The sequence below is a fragment of the Arvicanthis niloticus genome, chromosome 1, assembly GCF_011762505.2.
Source record: "Arvicanthis niloticus isolate mArvNil1 chromosome 1, mArvNil1.pat.X, whole genome shotgun sequence".
NCBI lineage: Eukaryota > Metazoa > Chordata > Mammalia > Rodentia > Muridae > Arvicanthis > Arvicanthis niloticus.
Window position 1 is genome coordinate 41,265,236 of NC_047658.1, and position 25,789 is coordinate 41,291,024.

Below are 25,789 nucleotides of genomic sequence, written 5' to 3' on the forward strand. Positions count from 1 at the left end.
CATGATTATTCATTAACTTCTTGAACTCTGGCCTTGTTCTTTCTGATTATGTCTTTTGTCTGCAAAGTATTTGCAAGAACAAAGTTGGGTTTGTTCCTTTGAGTGGCACTCTCTTTTCGTATTCCTGCTATTACTAACCCTACCCATTCACACACATGCATGTGAGCCCATACATTCCTGGGAGCTATTCTTAGCTTAATACTCAGGTAGTACCTGATAGACTGACTTTTTGCTTCCTATAGGTTGCCTCTACAACCTCTACAATACAATCTCTACAGTACAGAACAATCTCTACAATAAGAACTACTATTACCTTCTTGGAAATTGACTTGCATCTGAAATGTTTGTATTGGCCTTGGGTTCTTGTCTGGAACTTCTCATGTTTTTTTGTTTGGTTGTTTGGTTGTTTGTCATTGTTTGGTTTTTTTTGTATTTTTTACCCCCCTCCAGTCTCACTTTTTTGGATTTATCCCTTTTACCTAGCAATTACATTATAGATCATAATTCGCTGCATGTTGTCCTATTATAACTAACTCTTTTTTTTTTTTTTAAAAAAATTGGTTATGTGACAGTGTCATAGAGCAAACCAATTGTTGTAGAAAACCAGTCATGTCTTTTAGAAAATCCAGTCTTGCGGCCGTGGCAGCCATCTTCCAGTTAACTCACCAAAATGACGAACACAAAGGGAAAGAGGAGAGGCACTCATATGTTCTCTAGGCCTTTTAGCAAACATGGAGTCGTTCCTTTGGCCACATACATGCGAAGCTACGAGAAGGGTGTTATTGTAGATATCAAGGGAATGGGTACTGTTCAAAAAGGAACGTCCCACAAGTGTTACCACGGCAAAACCGGAAGAGTCTACAATGTCACCCAGCATGCTGTGGGCATCACTGTAAACAAGCAAGTTAAGGGCGAGATTCTGGCCAAGAGCATCAGTGTGCGGACTGAGCACATGGAGCACTCAAAGGGCAGAGACAGCTTCCTGAAGCGAGGGAAGGAGAACGATCAGAAGAAAAGGGAAGCCAAAGAGAAGGGCACCAGGGTTCAGCTGAAGCGCCAGCCTGCACCTCCCAGAAAAGCACACTTTGTGAGGACTAACGAGAAAAAGCCCGAACGGCTGGAGCTCATTCCATATGAATTCATGGCCTAGTGTACAAAAGAGAAACAAACAAACAAACAAACAACAAAAAAACAAAGGACCCAACTGCAGTTTTGTTAAAAAAAAAACAAAAAAACAAAACAAAAAAAACCAAAACAAAAAAAAAAAAACAGAGAAAGGACCCGACTGCACAGTTTTGTTTTAAAAAAGAAAGAAAGAAAGAAAGAAAGAAAGAAAGAAAGAAAGAAAGAAAGAAAGAAAAAATCCAGTCTCAAATTGGTTCATACTCAATGACTGCTCCCGTTTTAAAGTATCACTAAATTGTCTGGGGAGATGGTTCAGTGGATAAAACGCTTCGTGTGCAAGTATGAAGCCTTGGGTTCAAATTCCCAGAACTTATATAAAACTGGATGTCGTAGCACACATCTAAAATTACAGAGCTTCTACAATGATATAGGAGATGGAGACAGAATAATCTCAGAAGCCCTTGGGCCAGGAGCACACATGTAGGTGTCCCTGTTTTAACCAAGGTGGAAGACAAGGATCAACACCAGAAGTTAGAGTATGACCTCCACCTGGGCAATAGGGAATACATATACCAACACTTACATAAGGAATGCATACAAAACATACTCATACATGAGATAAACACATATCACATTTATAAATAAATCAATATATCACCAGGTGACTTAAGTCTGGCTCAGTAGCCCACCACACTGATCAAAGCAAACACTTCTAGGCATCATCGTTCACTTCCTGCTCCAGAATTTGATAGAATTGAGCATTTACACTGAGTGTGATGCTGAAGCTTACATTCCTCGTTGGTGAATCGTTCATTTGGTAGGACCTTTTCTCTCCACACATGCTGTTGGTGCAGCACATACAGATAAGGACACTGGCCACCTCTGCCTTTCAGAAAAACAGTTGACAAGGAAGATTCTGTTTTTGTTAAGGATTTGCAATTTTGTTAACTGCACTGAATGAGTATTTTTTTTTAAAAAGGCTCTACTGGCAACATAATTACTAGAATATCTTCTTAGTGGAGAATAATAATTGTATTGTCTGTAGTAAGCAAAGTTTTTCCCAATGTCTTAGATCTGTTTCTCTTCTCTGTGATAAAATACGCTGACAAAATAAAGGTAAGGGGAAAAAGGTCATTTTAGCTCTCAATTCCAAGTTGCTGTTCATCATTATGGAGAACTAAAAGTAGAAAGACATTTTAACAGCTAATTGCATCCATAGACAGACCAAGATAGAGAATGAATGCATGCATACTTCTGCTAAACTCAGTTTCTCCAATCTTTTGCAGTTCAGGAGCCACTGCCTAGGGAATGGTAGCACCCACAGTTGGGTTATTCTTTTCACCACAGTTAACATAATCAAGAAATACCCCCAGAGACGTGAACCAACTGGAAAGAGATTATCCCTTTCGGAGACTGGAGACTATCTTCCCAGGTGACTATGAACCGTATCAAATTCATAATTAAAACTAACCATCACATCAAGGAACAACTCAAACAGGATTTTCCAAGGAGAGAGATAGGGATGACATTTACACACACACACACACACACACACACACACACCAGAGAGAGAGAGAGAGAGAGAGAGAGAGAGAGAGAGAGAGAAACACAGAGACAGAGAGAGAACAAAAAGACAGATAGAGAGAGTTGCTTTATGTGATCATTGGGGGCTGAGAAGACCCACAGTCTTCTGTCTTTTAGGTGATGCTGCAGAAGAGACTCTGTCACTTAATTATCTTCTGAGTCAGTATACCAGAGGAAGAAAACAATTATCTCCAGAAAGTTCCAGTTTGAGTGTTAGAAAAGTGTATATACTAGTTCATAAACAACCAGAAAGAAAAAAATTCATTCATTTTCCCAAAAATTTAAATTCTATTTATACTTCCAATGGATTGGATAAGGTACCCCAACACTGGCAGAGAAATCTTAAATAGTGTAATGTAGAATTAGTACCAGCTCAAAAATATGAGTCGAGAAGTTTAATTCTGTATGTCAGGCAAATACTGGAGGTAAGAAAACTAAAATATGTGTTTTGGCATGTGAATGTGTGTGTTTGTATCTATCACCCAAACATGCACATAATCACATGAGGAATAACACTCATGACAGTTATTGTAGTGACAATTGTAAAATTTTGGTTTTTCAAAAAAAACACAGAAATATAAGAATGTGTTTTTATTTTAATCCCACATCTGGAGATGTGGGGCTGCTTTGTACTGTCTCAGTAGCTGACTATGTTTTGCCTCGTGCTCTAGTAGAAGATTAGTTTTGCCAGTTGCAGATAATTTCTGCTATTGTATAACATTTGGAATTTTGGGAGCTTTTCAGAGCTCCCAAATTCTATAAATTGCTATAAAGTATATAAATTCTAGAGCCCCAATAAGCAGGGTTGGTGTTTCTTGGTAATGGGGAGGCAGGAGTTGCTTGTGGTTTGTTAGCAGATATGCTCAAAAAAGAAACAACAGGAAAGAAATTAGATTCAGGGATTCTTTCTCTCTCTCTCCTATCCTCTAGTGATAGGGGCTGGAACCAGGGGAGAAGGCAGGAAAAAGAAGAACCCACAAAGTAGCAAAGACAAGTTACAAGTTATTTTATGACTGATCATATATGTAGTGATATAGTGATGGTTTGTACATGCTTAGCCCAGGGAGTGGCACTATTAGGAGGTGTGGCCTTGTTGGAGTAGGTGTGTCACTGTGAGCGTGGGCTTTAAGACTCTCATTCTATGCTGCTCTGCTAAGCGTTGATGCAGTAGACACTGCAGATAAAATTACCCATGGCCTGAGGTCAGTATTTCTATTTTGGTCAAGCTTCAAGAACAGCATATATAGCTTGAGTATGCTATCAGTTTTTTTTTTTTTTTTTGTCCTGGGAATATTTTATTCCTGCCCATCGTGTTAAAGTTTTTCTTTAACAACATCAACAAGTTGGCAGCCAAAGTACATGGCTTGAACCTGAAAATGGACCCCCAGACAAAGTTATTGAATTAACAGTTTGGCAAGCCAAGGACGGGTAAGATTCTGCACAGAGCCTTACCAACAAGACAGAAGTGCATTGCTTTAGATAATGCTTATTCCATGATGGGTAAGGAAGGCATTCTTGTCAGAATGACCTAGGACAGGTTCAGTCTTGTTAATGAAAAAAAGGAGGTGGAGGGAGACAGAGAGCCTTTGGGGCTGCTTGACAAGAATCTGACATGGGCCAAGGACAAGGAAATGGGCTGCCTGGCAGGAATATGACTTTGGCCAAGGACAAGGAAGTAGGCTTCAGGCAGGAATCAGACATTAGGCTAGAACAAAGAAATAATTTCAGGTATGAATCTAAATATTAGGCTAGAACAAAGAAGTAATTTCAGACAGGGATTTAAATTTTAGGCTAGAACAAGGAAGTAGGCTTCAGACATGAAAATGACTTTGGGCTAGGACAGGGAAATAGGCTCAGATACTTTGGTCAACCTGATAAGCCCTTAGAAACAGTGATCACAGGAGTGTTCACATAATTGTGCTTAATGCCTTGCTTGTTCTTTGACTATTTGTGTTTATTGTCTTGCTTGTTTCTTGACTATTGCATTGTATTGCTAGACCCTCAACCTAGAACTGACCTTAATATGTAATTAAAATGGTATAAAAGCAAAAGGAGGAGGGGAGATGCAATAGGGTGTTCTAGGGAGGAGAAATGGGGAAAGGGGATGACATCTGTATTGTAATAAAATATCCAATAAAAATTTAAAAAAACAAAATCACAACAACAACAACAACAACAACAACAACAACAACAAAAGACTCTCATTCTAACTGCTTGGAAGCCAGTCTTCTAGCTGTTTTCAGAACAAGAAGTGAAACACTCAGCTCCTCCAGCCCCACATCTGCTTGGATGCTGCCATGTTCTCTCCTTGATAATAATGGACTGAACCTCTGAATCTGTAAGCCAGCCCCAATTAAATGTGGTCCTTATAAGAGTTGCCTTGGTCACAGCAGTAAAACCCTCACTGAGGCACATAGTCATAGTTGTTATTACTACCCATACCTCCTGCTATTGTCTATAGTAAGCATATCAACTAGTCATAGATGTTTATTTGATATAATGACCCAAACTGTCAGAACTGACTTGTCCAGGCCATTGATAATCTTGACTGGATTATATAGCTCTGCTATCTATGGTGTTTATTCACAGGATATGGTACTAAGATTAGAATTGCTAGAAGATTTTCTATATTTCAGACATATTCTTTGTACTTCCATTGTGGGTGAGCCGTCCAGTTTCTCTTTGACAGTCAGGGCTGATCACTTGACCTAGTACAATAATTATCTGCTTTTCTTGTCCAGTCAGAAGCATGAAGAATCAAACATGGCCTGACTTTCGTATTTACTTTCAGTTCATTGGATCATGGACTGCTTTTCTCCTGGTGAAAGCATTCCTCCTTTTGGAGTTAAGACCTCTCAACTGTAGAGGAAACAGAGGTTTTATTCTTTTAGCAGTTAAGGTAAAATTGATCAGAATTTCCTATTTCCATACTGCTATTTTGGACTCAGCTCGGGGAAAAAACAGTTATGCCAAGTGCCTGGCTCATAACTTCTGAGAACATGGCCTGAGGTGTGTTAGTTACTGCTGCCCATTTGGTACTATAGCTGAGTCTTCAATGGCTACTCCAACACTGCATCAAGCGAGTGACTTGGGGTTTGCTGAAACATGTAGAATCTGTAAGTGTAACCTATCACTGCATTTCTTCTGCTATGAAGTCATCTTGATTGGAATACTCCTTTATGGAATAAGATGATGACACATCAGGTAACAAGTCCACAGATGGTAGTTGGGATAGATGCATTATATTCAAAGAAAAGAAATGTCAGCCCAGAGTAACTGTCTATTCTAAGAATAAAATGTTTCTCTCCTGTGATAGAAGCAAATGGTACTGAGTAGGACGCAGCTGCAACCAATACTCAATACGTGAAGACAGCAAAGGAATTGGGATTTGGGTAGAGACTACAAGCATTTTGAGGTGCATGCAAGAAAAACATCAAAATGCCACAGAGGTGTTAAAAGGTGATTTTGGCAAAGTCTCAAAGAAAATTGGGGATGGTTTCAAGAAAGCACTACCTTCTTGAAAACTATAGAGTTAGTTATAAATAAAATGTGTATAGAATTATGTATGGTAAGATCACTGGCAAAGTTTCAGATGGAAGCGAGGGAAAAAGATATTATAAAAATGGGCCAAAGAACTTGGGTAAATTTTTGTTTGATATTTTTGATGGAGGGTAAAACTTACAAGCGATTGAATTATAAGATTTGAGGAGACTAATTTTGTATATGTGGATGATATATGTATGTACGTTTGTCTGGATGTGACTGTGGGGGGTGTGCATGTTGCATGGTTTCTGTGTGACAGTAAAAGGATAACCTGGGATGGGATGGTGAAAGGATCCCATTACCTTTCACCATGTTTGAAACAGGTTCTTTCTTTTGCTGTACACAGACGCACACACTAGGCCAACTGCCGTGTGAACTTCTGAAGATGCTCTTGTCTATTTCCCTGCAAGAGCATAGGTCACGGCCATTGGAAACCTATGCCTGCTTTTTACATGGGTTCTGTGGATCCCAACTCAAGGCATCACACTTGCAGAGCAAGTGCTTCACCCGCTGACTCATCAGCCAAGGAGATGTCTGAACAAAACATTGAAGGGAGGTTTGCTTGGTCCCCATGAGTGTTTATACTAAAACATAATTGAAAATGGAATGCTGAGTAAACTGAATTAAAACTTGGGGATTTGAAAAACTCTCAGCCTTAACATGTTGCAAACAGTGACAAAATTTATTTTGAGGATCACTCTTAGGGCATCATGGAGCATTCCTGTCCATAAAGCTGTCCTGAGAGCACATGTGAAGTTAATCAGCAAAGAGCAGAGATGGCGTTATGCCACAAAACTATTGCTTGTTACAATAGAGGGACAGAAAGACAGACATGAAGAAAATAGGAACACTGAGAAATTTTGGTTTTGACATCTGATACTCTGCAAAAATATCTGAGATTTTTTTTTTTTTTTTTTTTTTTTTTTTTTTTTTTTTTTTTTTTTTTTTTTTTTTAGATAGGCAGTGCTGTCACGAAAAACAGACTCAGAATGCATAGGTTCTGTCTGTAAGATTGTCAAGTAGTGGGATGCTGCCCTACTTCAGTGGAGCTTCAGAAAAGCTGGCTTGTTTCCAAACCTGGGAGCAATAGACATTCCAGTGCATCTATGAATATCATACATTTGTCTTGACATACTTTTGGTTGGTTTAGCTTGTCTGTCACCTTTTACCCATTACTATTTATCCCTTTAGGTATGGTAGTGTCTAGTCTATGTTTTTTTTTTCCATCTTTACATTTTGCTTGGTTGCACAGGGTTATAGCTAGAGAAGAATTTTGCCTTGGGATTGATCACACCTTAATTTTAACATATGTTTGATTAGGTGATTTTTAAGAAGACTCTGGACCTTAAGCTTTAGACTTGATGCTACAGTGACATAAGACTTGCAGGGGGCATGATAGAAGGTCATGGCTTGGGCTGGGGTAGGAGCAGAGTGCTATTAACTGAATATTTTCCCTCATAAACGTCATATGTTGCTACTCCTTGGAGGCAGAGTCTTTGAAGATAGCCTGATTTAGGTAGCATCACAGGAGTTGGAGGCTCACAAAGGGATTATAGAGGGATTGTGATTACATGATTACCCATATACAGAAAGCATCACTTTAGAGGAACACTTTGGGATGGGTTGGCCATCTCTGCTTTTTTGTTGAGTTCTGTGTAAATTCTAGGTGTCAGTACTTCACCGGTCATGCGCTCTAAAAATTTTTATGTTGGAGGAGGCTGCTGAAGATAACCTGATGTGACTGGTGACATTGGGGTGTAGGGTACATCATGTGAAGGCACTGGCACTCTTACTCACAGATTTGATTTTCTCTGGTAACTTTTGGTTATGTGGAAAATCAAGCTGGTTGTCTTGACAAGGGTACACATCAAAAGTCTCTTGGATGGCAGAAAATCCTGCCCAGATCATGCTGGGTGTGATGGCTCAGCCCAGGGATTTGCAATTTTAGAAGGTGTAGTCCTGTTGGAGTAGGTGTGGCCTTGTTGGAGTAGGTGTGCCACTGTGGGTGTGAACTTTAAGATGCTCATCCTAGCTGTCTGGAAGTCAGTATCTGCTAGCAGCCTTCAGATGAAGATGTAGAACTCTCAACTCCTCCTGTACCATGTCTGCCTGGATGCTGCCATGCTTCTGCCTTGATGATAATGAACTGAACCTCTGAACCTGTAAGCCAGCCCCAATTAAATGTTGTTGCCTTGGTCTTAGTGTCTGTTCATAGCAGTAAAACCCAAACTAAGAAACCCGGTTAGGCTGAACCTGGGGAAGGAAGATATGTATTGCTTTGTCAAGAGACAACAAAACACTTTCCACACTGAAAGAAAGTTGAAGCTGGAAACAAAGTTTCTCAGGAATTCACTATATTTAACCAAAGTCTCTAAGGGATGCCTACTGTCTTAGTTTGGTTTCTGTTGCTGTTGCACTTCAACACCTCCAGGTAAATCCTCCCCTGCTGCCTCTTCATCCTGTTTCAGGAATGAGGAATAATGCCATTGTCAAATTGCAACAATCCTGTTAAATGTATGCAGAAACAACTAAGTGTGTTCTGACCACGTGTTTTGTGTTCCCGTTTGCCCTGGAACAATATATAGTTTGCCTTTTTCATGAGGACGGAAATTAAACCAGAGACACATGAAAGCATTACCCCATAGATCCCCTTTAGGTCAGGTTGCCCCTACCTAACACCCGCTCCCTTTGTGACCTTCTGCTGTCATGACTGTTTGATTTTTGTAGCATCGATCTACAATTACTGCACTAGAATTTCCTCAAAACAGGATTCTCATGAAGATCAAATCAGGATGAATTGGGAAAAAAAATATTGAACAGCGTTTATAATGCTCTGAGTTCCTTTAGTTCTTTAGCATTTGGTAATCTCTAGTTTCTCTTAAAGGAACTGAAAAACGTCTCCTCGTTATTGACTTGCACCAACAATGGCCATGCCAAACATAGTTAGGGTGACTAGATACTTTGTGTTTAGAACCAGAATCACAGAAAATATACCATTAAACTTTACTCTGCGTTAAATATGGGGTCTGGAAAAATTGTTTTCTCTGTCTGGTTAGACGAATCATTTGAACTACACTTGAGCTTTCCATGCTCAGAAGCAGTCAAAGTGCTATGAAGGAATTGTCATGCACTGTATTTCAGTTTCATGTTCTGGGTCCAAGGAATGCAGCGACTCACCTGGATATGCTGTGTGGTTGCTCCTGTCTGTTTGCAGGGGTGTTCCTCATACCCACAGCTGGAGGGAAATGTGTTTTGAAAGACTGAAGTCTTACTTTGTGCGATCTCTTACTGTTCCTTTTCTTTTGATCTAGGGCCTGACAAAGACTGGATAGACCAAAGAGGGAGATATCTTCTTTGAGAGACTTCACCAGGCTGACCTCTTGCAGTGGGACAGCTTGGATAAAAGCAGGGACATTGGAAAAAAGAAATCAGTGTGGACTTAATGATCTTGTGCCAGGCCTGGTGCATGAGAAGATGCCACACAGTTGGAATTTCGGGGTGCTGTGAATCTGTAGTGAAATGTAGGTCAATGGCCATCTTCCTTTATCTATGTATCTGCCTGTTCCCAACTCTTTGATGTTTTTGTTTTCTCTGTTCCCCAGCTTTGTTGAAGGAGGGTCTGCACAGCTCATGAGCTGAAGATTCTCTTACTCTCTTGCAGGCTCTGCCACTTTTCCTCAAAGGACAGTTTTAAGTCTCCCCTCACCCCTCAGAGGTTAAAAATGCCAACAGTTCAGAATCCAGGCTCAGGCTTTATTGATAATTTTCTTGCTCCTGAAAGGGCTGAAGTGGGTATAGCACATGTTTCTGCTCTGGACCCAGTCCTGCATATTTATTAGAAAGACATGTAGCTGATGTAGCTGATCCATCTTAGGGCTTGCCAGCAGATCCCTCTTGTCTCCTTCCTCAGAAGTCAGTCTAATCCTGTAAGAAAAACCCATAAGACTTGATTAATAGCATTTAAACCAGTGTTTCTCAATCTATGGGTTGCAACTTCTTTGGGGGGTCACATATCAGATATCCAACACATCAGATGTTTACATCATAATTTATAACAGTAGTGAAAGAGTTATAAAGTAGCAATGACATAATTCTATGGTTAGGGGTCACCGCAACATGAGGATCTGTATTAAAGTGTTGCAGTGACAGATAAGTTGAGAACCACTGTTTTAAACGAATTCCATAGACAACAGCTCTTTGGAAGACAGTGCCTGCTTGAATCCTTCCTGAGGTTACTGTAGAGATGTAGCAAAAGTATTCCACCTGTCTCTGGGTGATCAGACTGTCGCCAGTGCCAACATGACTAGGTAATTCCGGCATGTGGAAGACAGAGTAGTTCTTAGTTTGTTCTTATACATATGGATGTTATGACCCACTCTAACTGCTTAACATATCATGGGTTACATTTATTCTTCAGTTCTGGGAATTGAGTTCAGGGCCCTGCTAATGCTAAGTAAGTTTTCTATTAGTAAAGCTATGTCACCAGCTCAGGTTACTTATTTTTAAAAGGTGATTTCCTTTATTTTTTTTTTGAGACTATAATATAATTATATCATTTCTTCCCTCTTCCCTCTTTTCAGACTCTCTCATAGACTCCTCATTGCTCTCTTTCAAATTCATGAATGGACTTCTTTTTATTAGCTGCTATTACCTACCTAGATGTATATGTATATTCACATGAATTCCTAAATACATAAATATAACATGCTCTTTCTGTATTATGTCATTTGTATGTGTGTTTTCAGGGCTCATGCGATATTGAATAACCAGTTGGTGTGCTCTTTCTTGAGGAGAGGGCTGGTCCTCTATATACAGCACTTTTGCACCTTTTGCCACCAGTGTTCTGTGAACTAAGTGGCACACAGTGCCCTAGCTTTCTCCCAATTGATCCTTTGCCTTGAGATAAATACAGAATGCAATCTCCTACCCCCCCCCCCCATTGTACGAGATCCTAATGGCTGTTGCTTTGAAGTTCAAAGAAGGCATTGGTGACACAGATGGCTGCAAAAAGCAAGAAGGCTCTTAGCTTGAAAGTGACTTCTTCCTCTTAGAGTGCTATCTAGTGAGAGGTAGATAATCTCGATTGCCACAATTTACAGCTCTACAAATTATTATATTTTTCATGTTTGCCAACCTTGTAGATGTTGCCGCTTAACTATGTAAATGCTGACTCCATTTTGATTCTGAATTCTTTGAATCTTCTCTGAGTTTTTCAATATTTATTTTATACCTTTCTAGGAAACAGTTTAGTTATAGAAAATGCTATAGATAAAAGTATGAAAATACCTATATCTTCCATAAACTGAAATTTTATGTATACCATTTCTTAAACTATTCTTGGAAAAGGTAACCACAATTGCTGTATTCCTTCTCCATTCCTTTAAATTTGTATTGCATAAAAACATATCTGAAATTAATATACAACATTGGTCTGCATGCATTCATACTTCAAACATGTGACATGGTGTTGTGTAATATAATAATGAGTCAAGTGAAGGAACATATTCCTCAGGTCCCAATAGTGCTACTTTTAGATACACATAGCAGAGAGACAGTCTCTCATTTGTAAAAGTAGCAAAGCAATGAAGATCACAGCAGCTTTTCTTACTAGAGGGCCAACTAACAGATCTAACAACAGGGGAACTGGTAGATAAGTGATCCATAAATAAAGTAAGTACAGAACACCTGCTAAAACTAATAAGTATGTTGTGCATGAACACTGGTGAGTATCAAAGACATGACTTGGAAGGCTCCCAGGAGTCTATGGAGTGAACCTACGTGAGACTCCTATCAGCAAGGCATGTAGTAACTGAAGGGACCATCTCCTTTAGCCAGGTGAGACTTCCAGTAGAGAGAGGAGAACATCACTTCACCCACAAAACCTTTGATTCCAAATTTGTTCCTCCTACAGATGAACAGGGGTTAAAAGGGAACAGAGACAGAGGGAACAGCCACCCAGTGACTTGACCCAAATTGAAACCCATCCCATGTGAGAGAGCCAACCCTTGACACTATTAATGATACTCTGCTATGCTTTCAGAGAGGAACCTAGCATAACTGTTTTCTGAGTAGCTTCATCCAGCAGAGAATGAAAACAGATGCAGAAACCCACAGACAAACATCAGATAGAACTAGGGAGTCTTGTGGTTGAGTGTGGAATAGGATTGAGCAAGCTGGAGGGCTGAAGGCACTACAAGAAGATGTACAGAGTCGACTAACTGGTCCTACAGTGGCTCACAGAGACTGAAGCACCAACCAAAGATGCATGAAGTGAGAGAGGATGGGCTTAGTCCTGCTTTCACTGGATGTCCCAGGGCAGGCTGGTACCCAAGTGGGGCTTGTCTCTTTTCTTAGAAGAAGCAGAGGGAGTAATGGGTGTAATAAGGGATGGATTTGTAAGAGTAGGACAGGAAGGACAGGAGGGATTGGGGATTGTGATCAGGATGTAAAGTGATTAAATAAATTAACAAAAAAATCAGAAAAATATGAATTGAGTGAAAAATCTATTTGTAAAACCCTGTTGTAATAATACCTATAAACCAAAACTTTAAACCTGCAAAATAATGCTGAGTGACTAAATGTTTACAATTCTAACTTATGCTTAGTTTTAATAAAATATCTTATATAAGCATTATGTATGTACTATCTAGTCTTTCATATACTATATTAAATAATGTCTTTATGCATAGATTGAAGGTGATCTGTCCAGACAGTTTCCTTGATGTCATTCACAGCCCCTGACTCTTCAAATCTTACTCTACTCTCTTCAACAATGATCCTAAGCCTTGGGAGAAGGATGTCCCATTTAGAGCTGAGAACCCTACAGTCTCTTACTCTGTGTACCTTGACCAGTTGTCAGCTTCTGTGCTAATCAGTGTCTATTTCAAGAGAAAGCTTCCTTGAGGTGGATTGATAGATGCAGTAATTTATTAATATAACCACAAGTCATTGGGTTATAGTTTAATATTCTGACTATTTAGCATCACAAGAGTGGCAGATTTTTCAGTATGGCCTATGACATATCTAGCCACACGGCGTTAGCCCTGATAAGGTACTAGATATGCGTTGTATCTTGTGGAGCAGGCCATAAATATGGTCATAAAGTGATTGGTTATTCCAGTGACTTTCAAGTATCATTGCACCAATAAGCATGTCTGGACAAAATGGTCATTATTGTAACTGGCATGGTTGACAGCTGGGTAAGATTGACTTTTTCTTTTCTCCTCCAGTAGATTGCAAAGTGTCTTTGGGTTCCATGAAAGCTAGCCAGTATGGAAGAAGCTTCGAGATCAGTATCAGTTTTGTTTCTTCACATTCTATGGCTCAAGTATCTGAGGTCTTCAGCAATATGATTTTGTTATCAAGTTCTGTAAGGTAATCAAGAATATAGCAATATAATGTTAGGAAGTCAATGGGAACTCTTGGGCCTCCTAGGACCTCTTGGACATTTGCTGACAGTAATGACCTTATATGTCTGTGCTCATTAGCTTAAATCAAATTGACTCAAACATAGTCCCTGGGAAGAATGAACTTCATTTGAGTAATTGCCTCCTTCGGATCCATGCGATTTTCTCTTCCACGTGGGAAATTGGTTTGTGGGTAAATCTGTAGGTATTTTCATGTCTAGTGACTGATGTGGGAGGGTCAAGCCTACTGGGCTGCTCCTCAGTTGGTGACCTGGGATGTATAAGAAAGCAATTTGAGCAAACCATGGGGAAGTAAGGTAGCAAGCAAAATTTAACCATGGTCTCTGCTTCAGGTCCTGAGCACAGGCTCCTGTTTTGTGTTCCTGCCCTGTCTTCCTACAGCAATGAGCTGTGATCTGGGAGTAGTAAGAGGAAAGAAACTCTTTCCTTCTTAAGTTGGTTTTGGTCAGTGTTTTACCGCAGCAACAGAAAAGTAAACCAGAATAGCATTCACTCTTGAATTAGAACAGGAAGAGATTTCCACATGGGAAATGATCAGTAAAGGAAAGTTTTGTACAGAAGTCAATTGTATTCATCTTATTTAAGTGGCAAAATAGTTACAAGTAATTAGTTTTCTAGTTGCCCCTAGTACAGCTAATTAAAGCAAATACATGTTCACCATAGGCATACACAGACACTTTGTATACATGTGATGGTGGAGTCGAGGACAAGGGTTTGTGAAAAATTATGAGGTTGGAAACTGAGATGGATATGCAGAAATACCCTTAGAGTAGACCCTGCAGGTAAAGTACTTCACTCACCCTGATAGAGCCACAGCCATAATTCACTGTTTTTGATGGTGTGATAATTCCACGTCCCAGGGTTGTGTCTGAAGAGAACAGGGGACACAGAAGGAGGGGACCACCAAGCATTGAATGAACTAGGCAGATTGTAACAGATGGAAGCATAGCCACCATTATACCCTGGTCCTCCTGTGTCCTGGATGGGTCTTGCATATGCTTCCTTCTTACTGAGACGTGTTTTATTTGATATGCACACTGTTTCTCCAGCATGCTTTCTTCTCCCCAGCCTGTTCTTACAGGTCTAGGAAATGCATAGGTGTTGGTAATGTGTGTGCCCCTCAGAAACAGACATTTGATGTGACTAGCAGACACTTTTGACCCCCATCAAAACTAGCAAAGGCTAGTTTGCTTCTCCTCCTTTGGCAAGCAGTCGACAGTTGGCAAGCACACTGTTTGGCATTTGAGGGTGTGGAACAGAGTGTGAGATCTCTTTACAGAATTGAATGTCAGTGCCTAGAAGACTGTAATGCCATCATGTGGATTCAGGCTATTCTAAGGCAGCCGATGCACTGAGTCATGTTCTTTGCCTAACTCAGTTCATTCAGCATTTCCAAAGGTGATTGGACATCTGATACTAGAAGGTGTGGGGAGATTAGAGAAAATGAGTGCCAGGCTGCGTTTCATATAGAGGAACATTCATTTCCAGATTGTCCAGAAACTAGAACTGTCTACAAAAATGGTCCTTGTACATATAAACAAAGCTGTCATCAACACAAATTTTTCTAAGTCGCGGAAAACCAAATCAGTGAACTCAAGCAAAAACATTTTATCATCATAATTTGTATTGTATGACTAAAGCAATTGGTCTTTTATTATAGTATGCATAGCACATTATTAAATGTGCAACCGTGGCTTAGTAAGAAAGGGCAGATCAATGATTAAGGCAAATAGGTGTTGAAGGTCTCAGGAATATCTTCCTCCCTTCAAATAGTTCACCAGCTGGGAATGAAACAAGTCTGGGAATTCACCATGCTTCTGCCAGGGAGTCAGCTTACTGGTGACTTGCTCCTCCCCAGATAAGCTCATCCCACCCTGTAAACATTGTAGTCTCACCATATGACTTTACTTCTTCACACTCTCAGTTAGATATTTAAATATAGAAAGACACCCATGTATCACAAATTATCCACAACACAATAGGAACAGACAGGGAGGCTAACATGTTCCCCCAGGGAGTGGTTTTAATCAGATACTATTTAGTGCTCAGCTAAAATACTTAGTGGCACTAGCAGGCAAATTCCCTTTTTGTCAAAGAGTTAAAATTTAATTTTCCACTCCTAAAATGAGAGAATGTTTCAATCCCTTGACAGTTTGGGGATCCATTGTTTCCAGTTGGCTGCAGATTGAAGGACGACAGCAGTTTGAGGTCCCCTGGCATGTTCACGAGCTGTGTGTCTCTTCTCCCAATTACGGTTCCTTGAGGACTCATGCTATCAATATGCACCAGCAGTTTCTCACCATTTTTTTTTTTTGCCAGAAGCAAAAGAATATATTACCATCAGCCACAAGACACAGGCAAATGGATGTATGAGATGTGGTTTATTGGGATTCCACGCATGCGTGGGGGTGTGACTCTACTTCAGAACTCATTTTCACCGATGCTGACACACAAGACAGTCCTTGGAGATCTGTCTGTCAAAACCCAACGTGCTCTGTAGAAATTAGATTACTCATGCTCAGACAGAGGAGGGTGTTGGTGATTTAGAATAGTCCCTTAAATACCAGTTACATTTGTATTTACAAAGCAAATTAAAGCCACATGAAGGACATTGTTCACATTGGCTACTGTGAACGTGTATGAACATGGTTCTTAGTTGGTATTTGAAAACTTATGAAAACACACACACACACACAGAGAGAGAAAGAGAGAGAGAGAGAGAGAGAGAGAGAGAGAGAGAGAGAGAGAGAGTTTTTCTTCTCATTTTAAACTTAATTCCAAAAGGCTCAAACGTATTTAAAGGAGCTAGACAAACTGTATTGCTATGTGACTTTGTCTGCAAATTGACTGCCTGGATACCTATTATCCATATCCAAACAGCCATGGTGAGTGAGCAATATGCAGGTGGGTTCTTTTTGTCTGTAACAGCAGATGCTCTGTGGGCTTGAGGTAAGGCTGCATTGCTGGGCTAGTGTTTCATTCATAGATTTGCATAGAACAGGTCCTAATCCTTTTAAGTCCAATACAGCTATGTGAAGACTTAGCAGCCAAACCAATTATTAATAAAAATATAAATTAATAAGTTGTATAATAAAAATTACATGAAACAAGGAGGAAGATTCCTAGAACGAGTGTTTTAAAACAGAGAGCAGAGGAGTACTGGGTGACTCTAGGCAGAAAACAGACTCTGGTACATGGGAAGGTCAAGTGTTTCCCAGCACCTTGTGGAGGGTATTACACAGCACTAGATATTGAAAGAAGCTGGCTGGGACAAGATTTCTCTCCTTGTAATGGTGCGACAGTGCTGGACTCTTTGAAAGTCCCCGAGTGTGTTCTGGAATGCTAATTGAGTATTTTTATGCCCATCTCTTGGTATCTCCATTTGGAATGAGTGTCAGTGCTGAGGAATGAATTCTGATTCCTGTGATCAGATTGGCAAGCAGGGAGGATGGCTCTGATGTGCAGCTCCCCAGATTGTGACTGTCACAGCTTAGCTCAGACCTTTCTTCATCTCTCCATATTTTGGAATCTCTCTAAATATAATGAAGCATAGATTCATTTATCTAGCATTCTGTCATCCAGAAAACTCTATTAACTTTTGCATCTGTTCCCTGCTACTATTGGGATAACGGATGCCCATTGTTGTGACTCTGAAGCAATTCAGGTGCCTTTGGCATCACACAGGATCACATGACGTTTTGTACGGGTGGAGAAAAGGGTTCTCTAGGGACCTGAGACAAAGCAGCAGTTTGAAAGCCCCAGCAGTGTCTAGCCCAGGACAAGCTGAAGTGTGAGAAAAAAAAAATAAAGAGGCATTCCCTTGTTCAGCTGCAGAGTGCCTTCTCACTTGTATTTACCCATCATTTGTGCCTGTATCCAGCACATATGTTCTGAGTGTGTACATCTGCCAGGGACCACAGATACAAAGATAGATTAAACTCAAGCTGTCAGTGTATATAGGCCCTTAGTACAGAGAAGGACCCCTGGAGTTATAAAACAGTGATGATGAGTCACAGCTTGGTATCGCTCACAGAGCATAGGCACCTAAACTGGCAGAGGCTTGTGAAAGGTGGGGCTTGGGGCTTTTCGATGCACACAGTGATTCTGTTTATTACAAACTTTCCAATGGGCAATTGAGAGGAACAGAGAACTCTAGGCAGACAACAGAGGATAAACAAAACATAGAGGGCTATGACACATTGTAATGTCTGCTGGGAGCTTTCAGGAGTTTAGAGTCAGTACAGAACCAGTAGCAAGGAGATGGCTGTATTGTCTGCACAATCCTCACTGAGGTCTTTACAGAACGGGAAGAAACTTGAGCTCATGTATGACCACTATAAGGTTTTAAGTGGTGATGGGTCATAGGTTATGGTCAGTCTTTTTGTTTCAGGTTTTGGTATCTTGTCTCTTTCTTGTTTGCCATGTTCCATCTTAGCAGGGGATTAACCCCATGACACAAGTAATACTGGGCATTCCTGGTTAGGAGTCACTGGGTAATGAGCTCTATCCTATGAGTTAAGGTTCCTCCTGTCCTTGCAGATCTGGGATCTTTGCACATGTCTCTTTGGACAATTTCAGGATAGAAGTGGTAAAAACCCAGTGCTCATGCTGAGTGTGAGGAAGATTCAAGAAATATTCAGAAGAAAAACTAATGGATGTGGCAGGGGGTCCTACTGAAGGTGGTCTAGATTAGAGTCCATTACTTCACCACTTAAGAAAACGGAGTTCTGAGCTTAATCCAAGGCTGCAGACTTTGTGTGTCCTTCCAGTTTCGAAGAAGCATTTGAATGCTTATGAGTTTGGGACCTTGTCAGAAGGGCTTGGCCTCCCCTGTGGGTGAAGTGGAAGAGGGACTGATAAAGCTATGTGGTTTGAAGATGGAAGCAGAAGTGTGTAATCTTCACAAAAGCAAAAAGGGTTCTTCCTGGAAACCTCTGAGAGACCCTAGGAGGGAAGAACCTAGAGTCATGGTCAATCAGGTATATTCTGAAGGTGTCTAACTTTCTAGTTATGTCATGTGTCAATGGGGCAAGGACACAATTGTGAAACCAGTAAGCTGATTACCACTGGGGCCTGTGCATAAAGGACACTGACTGTTCCATGGCACACTGTGCTTTTGGGGTGGTAATGTCCACAGGGTGAATGAATGGATGTTTGAGTTTATTTTAATGTCACCTATGGAAACAGGAGAGCTGGAACAGTGAGAACATGTCAAATTTTGGAGGCAGCTCAGGCCTGTGAGAATCAGACCAAATCAATTCATAGGTACATATGAGAAAGAGAGGGGAGGGAGGAGGGAGGGAGGGAGGGAAGGGAGAGAGAGAGAGAGAGAGAGAGAGAGAGAGAGAGAGAGAGAGAGAGAGAGAGAGAGAGATTGAGAGAGATATTGAGAGAGAGATTGAGAGAGAGATTAAGAGAGAGAGAGAGAGAGAGAGAGAGAGAGATTCATCCTCAGTTTCCAGGGTTGACAGTTAAGTTAGGCTATATGCTGTAAGAGAATCTTAAAGAAGAAAGGATAGACTGAAAAGTTCAATAAACCTTAAGACACACTAGATATATTTAGTAAGATTTGGACATAGCAGAGGTCAAGTTGTTCTGAAGTTATAGGTTATAGCTCTGGGGTTAGATGATTTAATTCTGGTTCAACAATGGTCTGACTTTATGCCTTAGTTTCTTCATATGAGAGACTGATAGGATGATGGTGTATTGACCTTTTAAAGAGTCTCAAGCATCCCCCTTTTTGAGAAATCAAGTCTCTTCTTTTTGCTCTTGAATCTGGGAGGAATTGTGACAGCTTTAACCATCAGGGCACAGTAAAAATGACAAATAGTGAGAATGACAGGACATAGTAAGTGTGACATTTGGCATGCCATAAAAGGCCATGTAGTTTCTGTTCTGCCTATGGGGACATTCGTGTTTGGAAGTTTGCACCTCTATATAATAATCCCTGTTGCTGAGAGGCCCCCCACAAGGAAACTCAAGCTACATGGAAATCCTGCAGATGCTTCAGGAATGTCTTGGCTTGTTCCTAGTCAGCAGCCATCAGTAACTTTGACAGTCATTTGTAAGATACTTGCAGCTGACTCCACCTCAGAACTGCTGAGTTAGCACCTAGCTGTCCTGGACTGTGGGTCCGGGAAGAAGGCAAGTCTTGAGGTGAGTAGCTCAAAGAGAGATCTTTTTGGAGGAGTGACATCATTTCTACTGCCGTGCCTAGGGTCCTGCCTCACTTCACTATCTCATTCTGCGCTTCAAAGCAAGGTGTTTAGCTTTGCCTGAAAGCCAAATGGTTTTTTTTTTTTTTGTTTTTCAAATGAAGGCTCACTGTAGTGTTTCACTTGGATTTTACTTTCATATAATGAAGTTAAAATTATAAACTGAAAGTAGAGAGTAAGCCAACTCCTCCCACGGTCTCGTGGCTCCCTTCTGAGGATGAATAGATGATGCTTAAGGCAGAGTCTACTTGAAGGATGGGATGGGTCCCTAGATCTTTAATGTTGTCAACTTGACAGAATCTAGACCCTCATCTGGGAAGTGAACCTCTGGGTCTCCCTGTGGGGGATTATCTTGATTTCATTAATTGATATGAGGAAACCCTTCTTAATTGTGTATGGAATATAGAGCTGCATAGATGGAGAAAGAAAGCTGAGCAGTATCAGACAAGGCCTTTGTCCTTTTGCTTCTTGACCATGAATGCAAACTGTTCCACTCCTTCAGGCTCCTGTCCCAGAGTCTCTCCACCATGGTGGTCTGAAACCTGAACTGAGATGTAGAGGAAGGCTTTTCTCCCTTGTGTTGCCTTTGCCTTATTGTGTTTTATTACAGCACCAGAAAGAGAAGCTAAGGTGGACCCCAAGTGTCACTGGTGGCCAATTAGATCCAGAATATACAGCAAGGCAGACACACTCCTACCTGAGAAACTGATGCAGAGAATGAGCTACCATGAAGCCAGGGTCAGAAGTAAGCAGCTCATCTTCTTGGACAAAAACCATTCTGGAGAAGGAAGAAGCCTCCTCTTATCATGGTCTGGGGCTGATACTGTTTTGGTGGTTACTACTCTTACGCAAGTATGGTTCCCTAGGGCTGGGTTGTGAAGGCAAAGAAAAATGGAAAAAAACAAAATTTGCTTTTTTTTTTTTTCTTCAACACACCTGTTAGTGGTTTCCATGGTCCCCAGTGGTCAGAGTTATGTATCTACTTCCCTTTACTAGGAACCAGGACTTCATAATTTCAGTCCGATGTTATTTCTTCAGATAAAAATGAGTGCTTATCATTTTAATTATTCACTTGCATGTCTCTATTAGACTATGGTTTTATTGTCATAAAATTGTGAACGCACACACACACACACACACACACACACACACACACATATATATATATATATATATATATATATATATATATATATATTACTATGTTACTATGGGACTAAGATCCTCACTATGCTAGCAAGAACTCTGCATTGAGTTAAAATTCTGCCCTTCTTCAACCTTTAAAACAAATTAAATATATATTTAGAAATAGTTTATTGTATCCAGTTCCAGAAAAATAAAACAATTCCCCAGTTTGTAAGCTGCTCATTAAATTCAGAATTCAGTTGAAAATCTAAACCTGTGTCCATCTCAGAAAAGAGAGCTAAGGCAAACTCTTTGAACTCACATGGCTTACTTTCATGTAGCCCAGGAAGGAAACTGATTTTTTTAATATCGGTAAATGTGTGCATGTTTATGTATGTGCGTGCGTGTGCATGTACATATGTGTTGTACACATGTTAGGCAGCACATAGAAAGGTTAAAAGACATCTTCACCTCTCACTTTGTTTGAGACAGGGTCTCTTGTTCCCTGCTGAAATTGCCAGGTTAGCTGGCCCATGAGCTTCCAGTCACTTTTTTGTCTTTACCCCACCCCCATCTGTCTACCAGAGCATTAGGATTATCAATACAAACTAAGAAGTGTGACTTTGCATGTGTTCTGGGGATCTGCTCTCAGGGCTTCACATTTGCATAGTAAGTGCTTTGCCCACTGAGCTGTCATCCAAGCCCAAGGCAAGCATTTCTTCCTCTCTGTCTTTTTTCATTCATTCAGAATTTCATACATACACATGATGTATTTTGACACTATCAACCCTATGTTCCCGTTAGACTCCTCCCATAGCCACCATACTCTCCTCCCATCTTTATGTCCTTTTTTTTCCCCATAATTGACTCCGTCCAATCAGAATGCTCCATATGTGCATAGAGGTGCCCCCCCCCCCACCAGAGCATGGGCAATTTACAGAGGCTTCTTCTTGAGGAGAACTAACTCTCCCTACTCCAGCCAACTTCAGCTGTCAAAGCTCCTCAGCTAGGTGCTGTGCTTTATAAGCCCCTCCCCTGTCTATGCTTGAATTTTGAGTGGCCGGATCTTGTGCCCGTCTTATGCAGGCAATCACAGCCACTGTGAGTTCATGTGTGTAAAGGCTCTGGCATGAACAAAAGACACTATTCTGCAACAGTCTATCCTAACTTCTGGCATTTTTGGCATCTTTCCACCCACTCCCCTGCAATTCGTCAGAGCCATGTGGGATGGGAGTGTGATTTAGGTGTCTCATTTGGGGCTGAACAATGCCATGGCCACTCATCCTCTGCACTCAGACCACTGAGTCATCAGTTGCAAAGTGAAGATTGTGGCTGTCCTCTGCTTTCCAGTCTTTCATGTAAGGAGCTTGTACATCCTCTCCATCCCAACCAGAAAAACTAAAAACCAAACTGAAGATCAGTATCTCCTGATGAGAATTGGAAATAAGCTGTTGCCTTCAAAGTTAGAGAACAGAGACAGAGACAGACAGACAGACAGACGACAGAGAGAGAGAGAGAGAGAGAGAGAGAGAGAGAGAGAATTAATTGGAAGAGATTGCTATAAAATAAAATCTTTTGTTCTTTTTATGGGGTTGCAGACCCCTTCAGCTTCTTCAGTTCTTCCCCTAACTCCTCCATTGTGGTCCACATGCTCAGTCCAATGGTTGGCTGTAAGCATCCAATGGTTGGATGGTCAGGCTCTGGCAGGGCCTTTCAGGGGAATGCTATAACAGGCTCTGGTCAACAAGTGCTTCTTGGCATCAGCAATAGTGTCTCGGTTTGGTGTCTGCAGATGGGATGGATCCCCAGGTGGGGCAGTTTCTGGATGGCCTTTCCTTAGTCTCTGCTCCATTCTTTGTCCCTGCATTTTCTTTAGACAGGAGCCATTCTGGATTACTATTTTTGAGATGGGTGGGTGGCTCTATCCCTCAACTAGAGGCCATGCCTAAAATCTGGATATGATCTCTATAGATTCTCTCTCCCCTTTATTGGATATTTCAGCTAATGTCATACCTGTTGGGTCCTGGGAGCCTCTTGCTTTCCTGTCATCCCCCAGTTCCCCAGAGCTCCTAGGGAATAAAGGACCAACAAAAGAGTACACATTGGTGGTGGTGGTGGGGGACCCATGGCTCCAGCTGCATATGTAGCAGAGGGTTGCCTTATCTGGCATCAATGGGAGGGGAGGCCCTTGGTCCTATGGAGGCTCAATGACCCAGCATAGGAAAATGTCAGGGTGTTGAGGCAGGAGTGAGTGGGTGGGTGGGTGGGAGAGCATCCTTATAGAAGTCACTAGCCCCAGGGCTACAGTTCAGAACACTTCTTTACTTTACCAGCACATTTTTGGAGGTCTAGTGACAAATTAATTCAATTCCCTAAAAACGTGTACAAAACATGGAGCAGGAACAGACTCAGGTATACTAAGATATCTACTTGAAGTTTAAAAAACTTGTGGTTCTACAGTCTGTATGCTAAGGGCTCCGACAGATCCAGTAGACAGCATGAAACAGCAGAGGACAGTGTGAAGAGAGAGGTGGAAGTCCTAGGAAAAGGAGAAGAAAGAATGCTGGTGATAAAACACATTGGAGTAGCAAGGAAGCTGGCCTTTGATGGTCTGATTCAGTTTACCTTATCTTATTCTAGAGGCTCAATGATATTCCAGCCAAAGTCCCTGAAGGTTATTTTGTGAGCATAAAAAAGAAAAAAGCATCCTGAAACTTGGATGACACAACCAAAGGCTCAAAAGAACCAATACAATATTTTGGAGGCCTAATATTAATTGACTTCAGAGCCTATCATAAAGTTATAGTAATCAATGCAGTGGGGTGTTGGTGAAAAGAATATACAGACAGAGCAGTAGGCTAGAAATCTCTAAAATGAATCATAGAAACTCAATCAACTGATCAAATGGTCTTTGGCAGAGAAGAGTAAAGGCAACATAAAGAACAAATCATTTATTCTTCACTAAGGGATATGGAATAATTGAGTATTCACCATTCAATATGAATTTAGACACAGATGTTACACTCTTAAAATCAATTTAAGATGGTTTTACACACCTAAATTTAAATGTTAAAACTACAATTTTTCTAAATTATCACATAAAAAAAGGAATATCCAATAACCCCAGGTTTGGCAATGACTTTAGACCTATCACTGAATGCTGAACTTCTTTGACACACTGAACTTAAGTGAAATTTAATTTTTTTCTCTGTTGGAGATAGTGTCTAGAGAGAGAATGAAAAGATCAGACACAGAAAGTATTTGTAAAAGAGATGTCTGAGATAGAGTTGGTACCCAAAATATATAAAGACCTAACATTCAACAACAACAACAAAAAATATGGTTCAAACATCTGACTATATCCCTCAGCAAGACAGGAGCAGAAGGCACTTAAGCTTAAGAAAGACATCCCATCTCATATTCCATCAATGAAATACTAATGAAAGCATGATTGAGGCACTGCTACATGCCTGAAGTGCAGAATGCTGACAATATTAAACAGGAGAACGTTGAGCAGCAGTAACTCTTATTCACTGCGGATGGGAGTGTAGAATGGTGAGCCACGTTGGAAGACAGTCGGACCATTTCTGATAAAACTAAACATAGTCTTACCATATGGTTCAGTGATGACAATTCTTGGTACTTACCCAAAGGAGTTGGAAGCTATGTTTGCTCAAAAGTCTGCATGTGGGTGTTTACAGTAGCTCCATTCATTGTTGGCAGACAGTCCAACATCCTGGAAGCAATCCAGATGTCCATTAGTAGATGAATGGATTAATACACTGTAGTGCATCCAGACGAGTGATAATATTTAGTGCTAGAAAAAAAGTGACCTATTAAGCAACAGAGATATGAAGGAAACTCCAGTGCTCATTACTATGTATAGTAAGCCAGTCTGAGAGGCCAACATAGAGCATCATGGGAAACACAAAATTGTGAATGCAATGAAAATCAGTGGTTGGCAGGATTTAGGGATGAGAAAGACACATCCAGGCATAACATAGAGGATTTTTTATGTCAGCAGATCTATTTTGTATGACATTATAATAGTAGGTACAAGTCATTACCTATTTGTTAAAACTAGAATTTGAAGAACCAAGAATAACAGTAACCTTTGATGTAAAGTTTTTGGATAATAATGTCTCAGTGTAGAATGCTCTGTAGAATAACCGATGTGTTATTGTGTTGCAGATGCGCATAGCAGCTGAGGCAGTGAGTGGGGAAGTTTGGTTTCCTTCTCACCTGATTTCCTCAGGAAGTTAAAATTTTTCTAAAATATTGAAAAATTGACTCTGAGGTCTCACCTGGACTGATGCGAGACGTGTGGACCATTAATGAGTAAGGGAAACAGACAAGCTCCGTGCTGGTGGGTTCTGCTTAATGAACACTGCACAAAACTGGGGCAGGAGGCAAAAGTGGGAAACACGTTAATTATGAATTCTGCAGGCTCCTCAGAAAAGGCAAACCTCTCCCTGGGGTAACGTTACAATGCAGTGGAATTCTCTGAAGTTTCTAATTTGATAAGCAGTCCATCAGTATTCTTAATAATTTATGAATGTATATGAATACACAATTTTCCTCTGGTGATCTATAACTGGAAGTGCATTATTTAACAATTATTTAAAGCTGTACTTGCATGTGACATGTTTTGCTAAGTGATATTTTGAGTTTGAGAACCCTTCATGACAACAGTATTATCTGGTGTTTTTATGTTTACCTAGTCATTGTAAGTATGGTGCATGTTCTTGAGGCTAGAAAAGCAAAATAAAT

The 25,789-nt window shown here is 40.6% G+C and overlaps 1 long non-coding RNA gene and 1 pseudogene across 1 annotated transcript; one reads left to right on the forward strand and one right to left on the reverse strand.

Moving 5' to 3' along the window:
• The first annotated feature begins 670 nt into the window (after positions 1-670).
• On the forward strand, positions 671-1,150 carry LOC117702612 (large ribosomal subunit protein eL21 pseudogene; annotated as a pseudogene).
• Positions 1,151-9,429: 8,279 nt separating this feature from the next.
• LOC143443241 (uncharacterized) lies at positions 9,430-25,416 on the reverse strand. Its single transcript, XR_013112035.1, has 3 exons — positions 25,324-25,416; positions 24,667-24,836; positions 9,430-10,176 (listed from the first exon to the last, which is right to left on the reverse strand). It is a non-coding gene; the product is annotated as an uncharacterized LOC143443241 (long non-coding RNA).
• Between the last annotated feature and the right edge of the window lie 373 nt (positions 25,417-25,789).